Source organism: Lissotriton helveticus, chromosome 1_2, assembly GCF_964261635.1.
Source record: "Lissotriton helveticus chromosome 1_2, aLisHel1.1, whole genome shotgun sequence".
NCBI lineage: Eukaryota > Metazoa > Chordata > Amphibia > Caudata > Salamandridae > Lissotriton > Lissotriton helveticus.
In genome coordinates, this window is record NC_136058.1 from 45663498 (window position 1) to 45677532 (window position 14035).

Below are 14035 nucleotides of genomic sequence, written 5' to 3' on the forward strand. Positions count from 1 at the left end.
AATGATCTGCGAATCGTCAGCGTATGACATTAAAGTGAGGCCTACGCTGTCGGCTACATTGGCCAGTGGTCTCAGGTATAAATTAAAAAACAGCGGGCTCAAGATGGAGCCCTGTGGAACTCCATAGGGGGTGAGGAACGTGTCTGAGCATGCAATGCTGGATTTGATCTGGAAAGATCTATTGGTTAGAAAAGACTGTATCCACTGAAGGGCCTCATTTCGGATGCCAATTCTCTCTAGTGTAGTCAGGAGAATTTTATGTGAAATGGTATCAAACGCCGCACTCAAATCTAAAAGAATGAGTGCGACAGTTTGACCCTCATCCAGGAGCTTTCGAATTTTTTCCGTCACACCCAGTAAAGCGGTCTCCGTTGAGTGTCCTGTACGGAAACCTGATTGCGATGGGTGAAGGAGGTTGTTATTCTGCGTGAAGGAAGTGAGGGCGGCATGGATATGTCTTTCCATCAGTTTAGAAAAAGCGGGGAGTAATGATATGGGCCGATAATTTGATAGGACCGTGGGGTCGGCTGAAGGTTTTTTCAGTAATGGGGTCACGATGGCGTGTTTCCAGCTTGACGGGACAGTGGAAGTTAGAAGGGAAGTATTTAGCATGTTTGCTATAGTAATTAAGGGGGCGTTGTCAAGTTGTTTCAGAAAACGGACTGGGAGAGGATCTCAGGGAGAGCCTGATGAAATGGACTTCAAGGACATTTTTAGGGAGTCCAGAGTTATGGGGGGCCATTTCTCAAGAGAGTTTGTTTTCTCCGGGGTCTTTAGGATATACTGCTCTGAAACATTATCCTGGGGTCTAGCAGTGAAATTTGTGACAATGATTTCTATTTTGTCATTGAAGAATGTCGCCAGGTCTTGACATTGTTTTTTTGTTAACGGGTGAGCAGTAGCCGTTGTTTGGGCACCTGCTAGATCCTTTACTATACTAAATAGGGTCTTTGTTTTGTTTGTGGCATTGTTGACGGTATTTGCCACATAAAGGGCTCGGGCTCTCCTACAGGAGGTATGATACGCATTTCTTGCATTGTTGTATATTATTTTATTTTCATGTTTGTAGTCTTTGCGCCATTTCCTTTCTAAAACTTTGCATTTGGATTTTTCAGTTTTGAGTAGTTCATTAAACCAAGGGGCAGGGGGGCGGTGGAAATTTCTTTTTGCCTCCGTTAAAGGAAGGCATTGGTTTGCTGCTGTTTCTAGCCACTGATTGGTAGTTATCGCAATATTTTCCATATTTTGGTCATAGGAGGGGGTGCTAATTGTAAGTGCGTTGTTCAGTCTATTCATATCTAATAATTTCCAATTTCTCATGGATTGCGCAGGCCAGGTACGATTCCTGGGAGGAAATGGTCTAGCTAGGCTAAAACTAACGAGGTGATGATCTGACCAGCATAAGGGGCTGGTTTGGGTCCATTTTAGGTCAGGGGTATTAGAAAAAATAGGGTCCAATAGGTGACCTGCCCTGTGTGTAGAACCAACATTGAGAAGAGTTAGATTTAAAGCAGTGAAATCTTCTATAAGATTACAACAAGCCACATTTGTTTGGTCCTCAAGGTGCAGATTTAGGTCCCCTAGAAGTGTAAAGTTTTTAGAATTTAACAACAATGGGGCAATGTAGTTTGCTAAGTTGGCTGTCCAGGAGTTTGAGTTCCCGGGTGGTCTGTATATTAGAAGACCGGACAGAGTAAAATTTGGGTTGAGGGTAATTTGGAAAGAGGCGGCTTCACAGTCTGGGATATTGGCTGGGAGCAAGTTGCAAGTAAATTCTTTAAGATATATAATTGCAATTCCTCCACCCACTTGGCCTTGTCTATCTTGTCTTGTGATAGCATAGTTATCAGGGAGAGCCATAGCTACATCCGGTCCGGAGCTTTCGTGTAGCCAAGTTTCGGTTAGAAAGAGGGCACTTGGGGCATCATCTAATAAAAGGGTTAGGATTTCCAATTTGTGCTGAGGTAGGGATCTGCAATTAACACTAAAAAAGGAGTAGTTGAAGTTAGTGCGTTTCGGGCGTTTAGTTGTAATTTGGGAGGTTGGTATAGGGTCCGAATAGGGTTGGATATTAGTGAGTGCTAAGTTGCAGTTGTTACAATATGTGTCCCCTAATGGCGAAAGGCCAATGCAGTTATGATGTAAATTAGGGCGCAGCACTTTTAATTGCATGGAGGTCATACCTGCAACGCGGGGGATGTAGGATGTCCTGCCCCATGCCCCGTCCTGTCCCGGACGGGCCCAGACGGGCATGTCTTAGGCTAGTCTTTGGCGCGGTGTTTGGCGCGGGTGCTGCGCGTATTCGCTGCGCGTCATACAGTGGGACTGATTTTTGTAGAGGACGTGCTTTAGTTCAGCTCCGCCTCTCCAAAGTTAGTTTGCCCAATCAGTGCCTGCCCCAGCCAGTAGGCAGGAAGAAGGTACCGCCCTGTGCCTTTCCCACAACAAGCCTAGCGTTTGCTGAGGATCGGGGCTACAGGGGACATACGTTTTACCAAGTAAGTTACACAAATTAGATCACACCGTGCTGTTTTTAAAATCAACTCGGCGCAGTGAGGAAATAAAAAGTGTGGCGCTCGAACAGCGTTCGTTTTCAGCGCTTTTGGTCACAGTTTTAAAAGTGCAAATACAGCGGCGTTACTAGCATTCAGTCACGCAGCTAAATTATGGCAGTAATTTTCAGTATCTTTCAGCACAGCATAGCCTTCTTTCGTCCATGGATGAGTGGCAGTGTGTGAGTCTCTGTATATGTGTATGAGTGCATATGATACTGTTGTATTGATGAGTGACTGTATGTATGAGTGATTGTAAGGGTGAATGAGTGGATGTGTGTGTAGACCTAGAAATCAGTGAGTGCGTATGTGGTAACTGATATTGCTGTGTCAATGGTTTCAGGAATGGTTGTTTGTATTTAACACTGGCTGTATCAAAGGTTAGATTAGAGTGTGAGGAGGTGTATTGTATTATCACATGGATGATGTCATCGGTGATGTCATTTGAGATGTCATCAGTGATGTCATTTGAGATGTCATCAGTGATGTCACTAACCATGTCATGAATGATGTAATATGTGACATCATCAGCAGTGGATTGCGGGCGCGCGAGTTATAGTGAGTCCAACTAACTATAACGTGGGAATTTCAATGGTTTTGTATGAGTAAAATGTTTAGCTAACTTTAACTGGTGTGAAACTTATGGTTTTTTCAGTGAATTTCAAAGGTTTTTTAAATGCTAATTCCTAAATATAACAAATGTGAAACCTATGTTTTTTTCAGTGAATTTCAAAGGTTTTTTAAATGCTAATTCCTAACTATAATGATTGTGAAACCTATGTTTTTTTTCTGTGAATTTCAAAGGTTTTTTAAAAGCTAATTCCTTTGTATATTGAGTTTGTAACCTACAATTTTTAAACTGTTTATTTTTTTATTAGCTGTTTTTTATAACTGTTAATAATAATTTATTTTTTTTCAAAAATAATTTTTTCAATGCATTTTTCACGTTTTTTTAATCATTTTGACTTGGAGCGCTCAGGGTGCGCGCACCGGTAAGCTCACCTGAGAGCGCAGCAAGAGCACTATTTCCGCGTGCGTAATAAAAATATGTATTTAAACTAAATAATAATGCAAGACATTCAGTACCATACTTATAAAAGTAGTATTTTTGATTTTAAATATCCGTATTTGAACTTTAAATGCATTTCCGAAAAGCTAAAAAAACGTCATTTAGGCGCGCCGCGTAAGCGCCCCCGGAAGCGCCTATGTTCGTGCTGCGTAAGCACCCCCGAAAGCGCTCCGGTGCACGCAGCGTAAGCGCGTCAAGGCATGTGACCTTAAAATAACTCTTTTCATTGGTTGTTAACAGTTTTTTTTACAACTAATGAAAACCCCACCCATTTCCTTCACTTCTTCTTTCACTTTGGAGACAGCAAGACCTGTTCTTTTCTGTTCTTCCATTTAGTGAAAGGAATGGTTGCCAGACAACCCAGCAGCAGTGATGATTCAGATGACTTCATCCAGGAAGAGCCTCCTCAGCCCAAGGTGAAGGAGCACTTTATCTGGAATTTTTTTTCGTAGACTTCAAATAAATCAGACTGGAGATACAAAAATAGGAGAAACAGAAAAGGATGTAGTCACTATAGCAGCCCCATCTGGGGTGGAGGAGACGACAGAAGAGATATCATTAGGGCTGATTTATAAGACCATGATGCAGCATAGGCACGAAACTCGTGAAGATAGTCTGAGAGTGCAGAATTCATGCAAGAAGCTCCAGAATTCAGTCAGGCGCCTCGTCAAGTCATATTCAGAGTTTGTTGAGAGAGCTAATGAAGCCGAGGCACGCATATCTACCCTTGAGGATGAAATTGTTCAACATAAGAAATTAATGGAACTACAACTTGCACACAAGGAGGATATTAACTGGAAACTGATTGACCTAGAAAATCGGTCACGTAGAAATATTTTAAGGTTTTTGCAGATTCCGGAGGGCAAGGAGGGGTCAGATCCTAGAGGATTTATAATTGAATTGTTAAAAAAAGCCTTTTCAGAATCTACTAGGTGGGACAGGGAGGTGGAGCGGGCACACCGGTTTCCATTTAATATTAGAGCTAATCAACGGGACCAGAAACCTAGAGCTATATTAGTAGCATTTAATAGCTTCTTGGCCCGTGAGGAAATCTTTATGAAAGCACAGGCAGATAAAAAGAGAAGTGGGCTTGGTTGTGATTTTTTTGTCCACCCCGATCTTTGTAAGCAGTCAGTTGATTCACGATGGCAGCTCCGACAAATTATACCAGATTTTCAAGCCAAGGGTGCACAGGCGTTCTTGCTGTTTCCAGCTAAGATGAAAGTTATTTTTAAGGAGCGCACCCATTACTTTATGACTGCTAAAGAATTTTTTGGCAAAATGTAACTAATATAGATTCTTAAACCTGTAGGTCCTTTGTTTATGTTCAGGTATTCTCTTGCCTGTGCTCTGCTTCTCCTTGAGTAGCAGTGGATACTTTTTTTTTTGGTTTCTTAATTTTTGAAGTAAAATGCCCCGTGGGGAAAAGCAGGAGGTTGGGGGTAGGCTTGCATCTAAAGGACCATGAGTCCTAAAGCCTCTATAAAGGGTTGGGGGGGTGTTAGCTGGGTAGGGGGAGTGGTGTACAGGGGGTTAGGCACAGGAAGGGTAGGGGTTGGGGTAAGCACGAGGGGGGGGGGTGGGAAAAAGGGGAAAAAATGTTCACAGTAAATTGCGCAAAAACTGTTTATTAATTATCATCAGATTGAATTGGGACCCACTTGAACCTTTTTCTGAATTTAGTAAAAAGATGATATCAGAAGAAGTTTCTGTATTTCTATTTCTGCTTTTTTCATTTTTGGTCATAAGTAAAAAATGGCAACAAAAGGGTTAAGGATTTGTTCCCTAAACGTTTCTGGTTTGAATAATGTTACAAAGAGACAGAAGGTTGCAACGGAGCTTAGATATATATCACCACGTCTACTTTGTGTACAGGAAACTCATATCCCATGGTCGAAACGGGAGTTGTTAAAAGAACTTGGTTTTTCGCTAGTGGTTGCAACAGGGCAATCTAGTATGATAAGGGGAGTGGCCATTCTTACTAAAGGAAATCATGTTAAAATTGGGCGGAAATTAGTGGATAAGAAAGGACGATGGGGAATTGTAGAATGCAGCTTCGAGGGGAAAACTTTTACGCTATGGACGGTCTATGGAGCCAATTTAGACGATCCTGAACCTCTAATTGAGGTAAATAGGGAATTGGCAACTTGGCCCCAGCCGGTGGTGGTTTGCGGAGATTTGAATATCAACCTGACCAATAGTGCATTACAGGAAGGGGTGGCTACATACAGGGGATGTAAGCCAAAAGTATATAAAGCTTTGCATTATTTGGTTCAGGATCATGGGCTGTTGGATGTGTGGGATAATTTAAGGGTACAAGACTGTGGGTATACATTTTATTCTTACCCTCACAAGAAATTGGTCAGACTGGACTATTTTTTTACCCCAGCTTCATTATTGGAAGGTGTAACAGTCAGTGTTTATCCTAGAATCACTTCAGACCATGCACCCATTGTATTAGAGATACAGGGGGGTTTTATTAAATCAAAATGCTTACACTTTACATTTGATAGGAAGTTGGGATTAAATAATGATTTTGAAGCCCATATGGGAAGGTGGATTCAGTTTTTTTTACAGGAAAATAAGGGGACGGCTATCCCAGGCATTGTCTGGGATACTTTTAAAGCCGGCTTTCGTGGTGAATGTATGAGTTTCACGTTTTGGCAGCAAAAGAAAGCTAGACAAGAGCTAGGTATCTTATATAAGCGCTCAGTACAGGCTGAAACTTTACTAACAAATGGGGTAGTTAACGGTTTGATTGATTTAAGCAACCTTGAGGACAAAGTAGCAAAATGCAGAGCTAAAGTGGTGGGCTACTGGAGTGTAGAGAATAGAAGGAAGTTTTTAACATCAAGGATGGAAAAACACGAGTATTCTGAAACTATTGGTAAATGAATGGCGGTACAGCTTCGGATGAAGGAGTCGGCCAGAAATATCGTGGCAATGAGGGATGATATGGGTGTGTCTCACTCGGACCCTCATGAAATCCTTCGGATTTTTCAGCAGTTTTATATTGAATTATATGCAGGGACCGACTGTGATGGGTTGGATTGGCTAGAAATGTTTGAAGGGGGGTTAATAAAGCTGGATTCTATAGTGGTGCAGAGTCTGGAAGCTCCAATTACAGAGGAGGAGCTGGAAAGGGCCGTAAAGGGCCTACGTATTGGTAAGGCTGCTGGCCCTGACAGAATACCTAGTGAGGTTTATAGACAATTTTACAATATTACTAAAAATGAGCTGCTACTGGTAATACAGATGGCCCAGCAGGGAGATCCTCCTAGATCTTGGTCAGACGCTACCATAGCAGTTTTTTGTAAGAAGGGGAAACAGCCGGATCTAGTAGGATCCTATAGACCAATATCTTTATTAAATGCTGACAATAAAATGTATTCGAAAATACTAGCCAACCGACTGTCTGACTGTATGGTCTCCTTAGTCTCACATCAACAGCATGGTTTTATACCAAAAAGAGGGACGGTAGAGCACGTGAACAAAGTCATTACATTAATTGATATTGCTGCTGTGGAAAAAAATGTTCTTGCGCTTATCTTACTAGACGCTGAAAAAGCGTTCGACCGGGTGCAATGGGGGTATATGTGGAAACTAATGCAGAAAATGGGGTTTGGACCTAAACACATTGTTGCAATTCAGTCTTCATATCAAACACCTTCGGCCAGGATCTCTGCTATGGGCCTACTTTCAGATTCTGTGAATATTACACGTGGTACACGTCAGGGGTGCCCGTGCTCCCCTCTTTTGTTTGCTTTGTACATTAATTCTTTTTTGGAACAATTAACTGGCAAAATCCTGATCCCGCCATATCAAGTGTCTGAGTATTATTTTTCTGTGTTTGCCTATGCGGACGATATTGCAGTGACAACGGTTAACCCTGGGACCACCATCAAAGAAATTGAGAGGTTGGCGAAGGAGTTTGGGCGAGTAGCAGGATATAAACTAAATGTGTTAAAAACACAGATCTTGTTATCGGAGTCTGTAGTATGGCAAGACAGTAGAGTGGTGAAGGAGGCTACCTATCTAGGTATTCAACTGCGGTCTAATATGACAGAATTAGTTGAGGTCAATTGGATCACTTTGATGACTAAAATCAGGAACTCCTTGGATAGATGGGAACGACTATATTTAACTATTATCGAGCGGTCGAATGTTATAAAAATGAATGTGCTACCAAAAGTTTTATATCTATTTAGGTCAATACCCTTAGAAATTGCAAAAGAAAAGATACAGGTTCTACAGTCAAGATGTGGTAAATTTATTTGGAGTCCAGGGAGACCTAGACGGGCAATGAAGTTTATGAGTTTACCAATTGCTAGGGGAGGGATGGGGGTGCCAGATTTTTTTTGTATTATGTAACTTGTTTTTTACTGAAGATGAGGTTTCTGATAACTGGGGAGACTGAGCAGGACAAGGCTTCTGCCCCAACTATTTTTGAAATGCAGTTAGGGTCTGTAGCAAAACAATCATTATTTAAGGAGATCGATGGGAGTTATTACAAGCGGACTCATTTTAAGGTAGTGTTGGGCGCGTTCAAGGTATGGAAGTGGGTCTCTAAGACAATTGCGATAGGGAAAATATCTTATTATACACCCTTGAACACTTACAGACTTTTACCTGGTATATTTTCTGATGACATGGCAACAAGATGGCAGCGGAAAGGGGTTAGATGGCTCGGAGACATGTATAAGGATGAAGGGATTTGTAAATCTTTTGATGAGCTAAAAGACCAGTTTTTTTTCCTAGAAATTTTTTCTTTACATTTTTGCAAATACGAGATTACCTATCTCATCGAAAAGCTGTGCTTCAGCCAAATAAAGTTGTGGAGGGAATTAGGAGGCTAGTAAAAATTGGAACGCTTTACCAATTGCTACTTAGTGATCGGAGTGATGATTTAGAAAAAGTAAGGATAAAATGGGTGGGCGCATTAGAAGATCAAGAATTAGATATAGATGACCTACTATTAGTATCCAAGGAGGCACTAATGTCGGCAAATTTAAAAGCCCAATTTTTTAAGACTTTGTTTGATCTATACTACACCCCAGTTCGAATGGCAAAATGGGGTGGAGGGAATGACTGAAAGTGTTTTCGGTGTAGTGCGTATGATGCGGAAAGTGTTCATATCTTTTATAGCTGTGCCAAACTCCAATGTTTTATTACTGATCTTGAAAAGTTCTTATCCCTTGTAATTGGAATGCCTTTAGTTATCACTCCGGCTATGTTGTTACTGGGGAAAATACCAAAGGACAGAGTAGCTGAGCCTTTATATCAACATCGGTATTTTATTTTCTTAGCAATGACATTAGCACGTTTATGCATAGCCACTGAGTGGCTTCAGGAACAACCACCTGTTTTTCATCAATGGCGTGCTAAAATGCTTAGTATGTACAATTTGGAGTGGAGACTCTTTTCTATCAAGGGTGTTAGGAAAAAAAGATTGGGCATAAAAATATGGAGTGTGTTCCGAGATTACTATGAGGATTAAGAATGGAAGATGCAATGTTTATGGATTTTGATGGAAATACAGAAATTGGTCTGCCTTTTTTTTATGTATTGGTAATGTATTTGTATTTTGTACCTGTTCATTCTTTGATTTGCAATTTTGCTGTGAACACTTAAATAAAATAAAAAATAAAAATAAAAAACAAATTGAAACTATATGGAATTACTATTATATATTTTGCACAGACTTATTAGCTCTTGGATAACTACAGCATTTATGCAGTTATAAAATTGAAGTACTGTTTCTATGTCTATGAATGAGGCATAGGGGGAAAGGGGGAAGAACTTATTGCACTGGCACTTTAAAAGGGAGGTGACCCCAAACACATGTCATGTGATCAAGGCCCTACGCGGGCTGAAACGCGTCGTGGCGGTGGTGTTGTTGGGCTTAACGAAATAAATAATTGCACCATCTATTTAGGTTTGCCTCGTCTAATTTTCCTACCTTGGAGTGTGGTCGGTGGACGAATTCTGTATATATATATATATATAAAAACATAGGTTTCAGGGGTGTTATATTTAGCTGGACATTTCACTCATATAAACCCATTGGAATTCCGGCGTTATGATTAGTTGTACTAACTAACTTGCGCGCCCGCAATCCACTGCTGATGAAGTCATATATTACATCATTTATGACATGGTCAGTGACATCACTTATGACATCACTGTTAACATCTCAAATGACATCACTGATGACATCACTGATGACATCATCCAGTGAAAGGTGTTTGGTTTGTTATTTAAATATGTATTATATATATATATATATAGCAATCTGCCTTGAAGACTGAGTGGATGTACAAGTGTGTGAATGGAGGATTTAGTACCAATGTTATTGACTGTCTAAGTGAGGAATTTTAAGTGTCTCACTAAATATGTGAGATAATGATTAAACAGTATGAATGCCTGTATCACTCTATCTCTTGTTGTGTAAACTACTACATAAGTTGGTTACTACCTATGTGAAAGTCTATATTAGTTATTAATTAGTTAACTGAGTATTTGTATGGGATAGTACATTAAAGTGTGTGTGGTTGGGTGGGATGTGTGAGATTGTGGAAAGATGTGTAACTAGTTGATTTAATAAGTAAATGAGGTTAAGACTGTATGTGGAAACAGTTGTTTGGGTGAGTGAATCTCTTTATGGGTGTGGTGATGAGTAAATATTTTTCTCAATGATATATGTCCAACAAACTAAAAATATAAAAGTCAGTGTATGTGACAGTTATTGTATATAAATAAGTATACATAATACTCAGTGATTGTACGAGTGATGTATGGATAACTGTATACTTGTAATACTGATTTTATAACACAATAAGTATGAGTTACTATCTATATGAATAAATAAAGTGGTGTTTGTATAAGTGTATAGCTAAGTAAATGTAAGTATGATCTATTGTTTGCATAAATGAGTAGGATGTCTGCATAAAGGAATAGGATATGTGCTGGTATGTAATGTTGATGTAGGTATATATGAATATTTAATAGTGTTCTATTGATCCTTGTTAGCATGTATAAGTGAATCTATAGGTACGTGTTTAGATGTGTGTGTAGATGTAGGAATCAGTGAGTGGGTTTTTAGAAACTTGTACTGGTGTGTCAATGTTTCAAATATGATACTTCATATTTTATAATGTGTGTTTAAAGATTATGCTACTGTATGATCAGGTGTATCAGCTTGTCACATGGATGATGTTATCAGTGATGTCATTTGAGATGTCATCAGTGATATCACTGACCATGTCATGAATGATGTAATATGTGGCATCATCAGCAGTGGATTACGGGTGTGCGAGTTGGAATTTCAATGGTTTTATACAAGTGAAATGTCCAGCTAACTAGAACACCCCTGAAACCCTATGTTTTTTTCAGTGAATTTCTAAATTTTTAAAATGCTAATTCCTAACTATAACTTATCTGAAACCTATGGTTGTTTTCAGTAAATTTCACAGGTTTTTTAATTGTTAATTCCTAACTATAACATGTATGAAACCTATAGTTTTTTCAGTGAATTTCAAAGGTTTTCTAAATGCTAATTTGTAAATATTGTTTTTAATATATTTTCTAACTAAATTTTATAATCTTTTTATTTTTAGATGTTATTTTTTAAATTACATTACACTTTAATTATTTTTTTTACATAAAAATATATTTTTTTCATTATTATATATTGTTCATAATATACTTAAATTATTTTTATTTATTTTGTCTTTTTTTAATGGAGTTGCGCACTGTTATCCTATTGGTAGAAATTCACTTAGCAGGTACATAGTGTTATCGTTACCTTTTCTTACTCAGTGGTGGATCCTGGATACAGCACTGCTGCATCTCCTCTAAACAGTTGAAAGAATGTGAATTACCAAAGACGCGCAGAAGCCCACGTCTTTTTTTGTTTTTAAAGTATCGCTAGATTGCGCAGATTATACACGCACCCCACGATTTTTCCCAAATAAATAGGGATTCCGCAGACCTTGCGGGACGCCCTGAGGAGACCTAGAGGATCAGGGTGTGTCTAACCTCCCCCTTTTCACATTTTAAACACACATTTAACACGCTTCTTCAGCCTCCCGTGTACCGAGACATAAAATGGCTGCCAACAGTTTCTAGTTTCAAATGTTGACAACCACTTGACAGCCAATTAGACTTAAGCGCGTGATCGGAAGGGTGCGCTTATGGTAGGAAGACAATAAGCGGAGTATACATATTCAATGTTCTTATGGTAAATGGGCCATGTGGCCACCCTTCCGTGCCCAATTCCGGGGCATGGCTAATTATATATTATTATTTTATGGAGGAGGGCTGCAAAGCCCCCCTCCTGAAGCCACTTCAAGACAACGCGGACATCCGGACTTCATCTATGTATGTACCCCGTAGGAGTTGCCTTCACTTTGCACATGCATGTTTATGGTAGCGCATGCGTGTTAATGTTACACATGTGCACAATACGTCCCACCATCTGGCTATGTACCCCTAACGTATTTCATTTTATTTGCGCATGCTCAATTACAACATGCCCAATCACAGCTCTCACACCCAGTGACATTATGCTCAACCAATCATCCTTCTGCAAAGCATTTATAAGCTGCCAACCTTCTTGAACTTTTCCTATTCCTCAGTCACAGCCATTGAGAGTGTTCGTATCCACTTCTTCGTTTATGAGCACTTTTTTAAGAGTAATTAAAATAATTAATCTGAACAATCTTTAAATACCGTGTAAATGCAAAGTCATGTTCGATTTGGCAATGCTGTTTTTAAGCACGCTTTCCTGCTTTTTTATATTGTGACAGTTGACTTCGTAACTTTTGTTTCTGTGCAAATCACTTAATCCTGGGGTGTTTGTTTAATTTGCCAAGCACAACTTGGCCGCTCCTACAGCAGTGTGCTACGTGCTGTTCAAGTGAATGCGATGTAGTTTTTCTCGTGTAAGTAGTGTTGTCTGCTGAGCGTGCGTTTGAGCTTAGATCTGTTGCTCGCAAAGCCATTCAAAGTGTTGCCCCTGCTTTTGAACTTTTGAATGACATAAAACATTGGCAGGAAAGGGAGCAAATATATTTTACTGAGGTATTTGCCGCAGAGGTCCGTGAGCGGTTTAGGAAACATTCTGAGGAATTAGAGCCCGTTGATGTAGCAAATGACTGTAAGCGAAGGCGTGATGGCCTTTTTGTCTTTTCTCAGGTAGCTGACTCAATCAGACGTTTGGTTAAACTGCGTGCTGAAGCAGTCCATGTGCGACAAGAGAAAAAGACAGCAGAGGCAGCAACACAAACATCTCAGATCAGCGTGACACAGGCTTCTGCTTGTGGAACAGATAAGACTATGATAGTTCATGCGAAACCTATGCGGGAAGCCGCACCTTTGTATGTTTCTCCTAGAGGTGAGGGAACAAGTGATAATAAGGATTCCGGAGATGCAAAGGGTTATTTAATTTATTATTGGGTTTATACTCCTTGGAATAGAGCCAATGTAATGGCTCTAAAAAATGCATTGCCTGATCTGCGGAAAAATCCAGCCGCTTTTTATGAGGTAGTTGAGGGAGCCGTTAGCTCTTGTACTATGACACTGCCTGATATTGACATGTTTTTCGGATTGATATTACCCCCTGATATGTGGAGAACTGTTCGTAAAGTTGATGATCGTGTGACTTTTGGGGCGTTATGGAAAGAATTGGAACAAATGGATGTAGAAAGGGAACCCCCACAGAAGCCATGTCAGTTAATTTTAGATCTTCCCGCAGCTATACTAGTTAAGTTAAAAACGATTATTCCCCCTAAAAAGATAGATTGGACTGTGTTAGCATCTTGCAAGCAAAAAGCAGATGAATCAGTTTCTGACATCTTTACACGCTTTGAGGAAGTATTCCACGATTTTAGTGGCCAGTCTTTGACAGATAGGTAATTGCAAACACAACAGTGATGGACAGAATGTGGATCAATGTCACACATTCACCCCAGTCCAAAGATCTGGGCCCAAATCCATCGTTTTTCCACTCCACACCACCCTGGGTTAGACAATGGCGATATGCAAATCAGCGCTGACCCTGTGCCCCATGGGAACAGTCCAGTCCGAACTACAAAAGCCATGTCCTTCCCAGAACGGAAACAAGCATCCGAGGACCGGCCCGGTTTCGAGGTAACACCTCTCATCAGCCCGGCTAGCTTGATTCCAGTGGTGTGGAGTGCCTGGGACTCACGTCTGAGCATCCCCAGTACACTTAGAGCGGTAATTGCAAACACAACAGTGATGGACAGAATGTGGATCAATGTCACACATTCACCCCAGTCCAAAGATCTGGGCCCAAATCCATTGTTTTTCCACTCCAAACCACCCTGGGTTAGACAATGGCGATATGCAAATCAGCGCTGACCCTGTGCCCCATGGGAACAGTCCAGTCCGA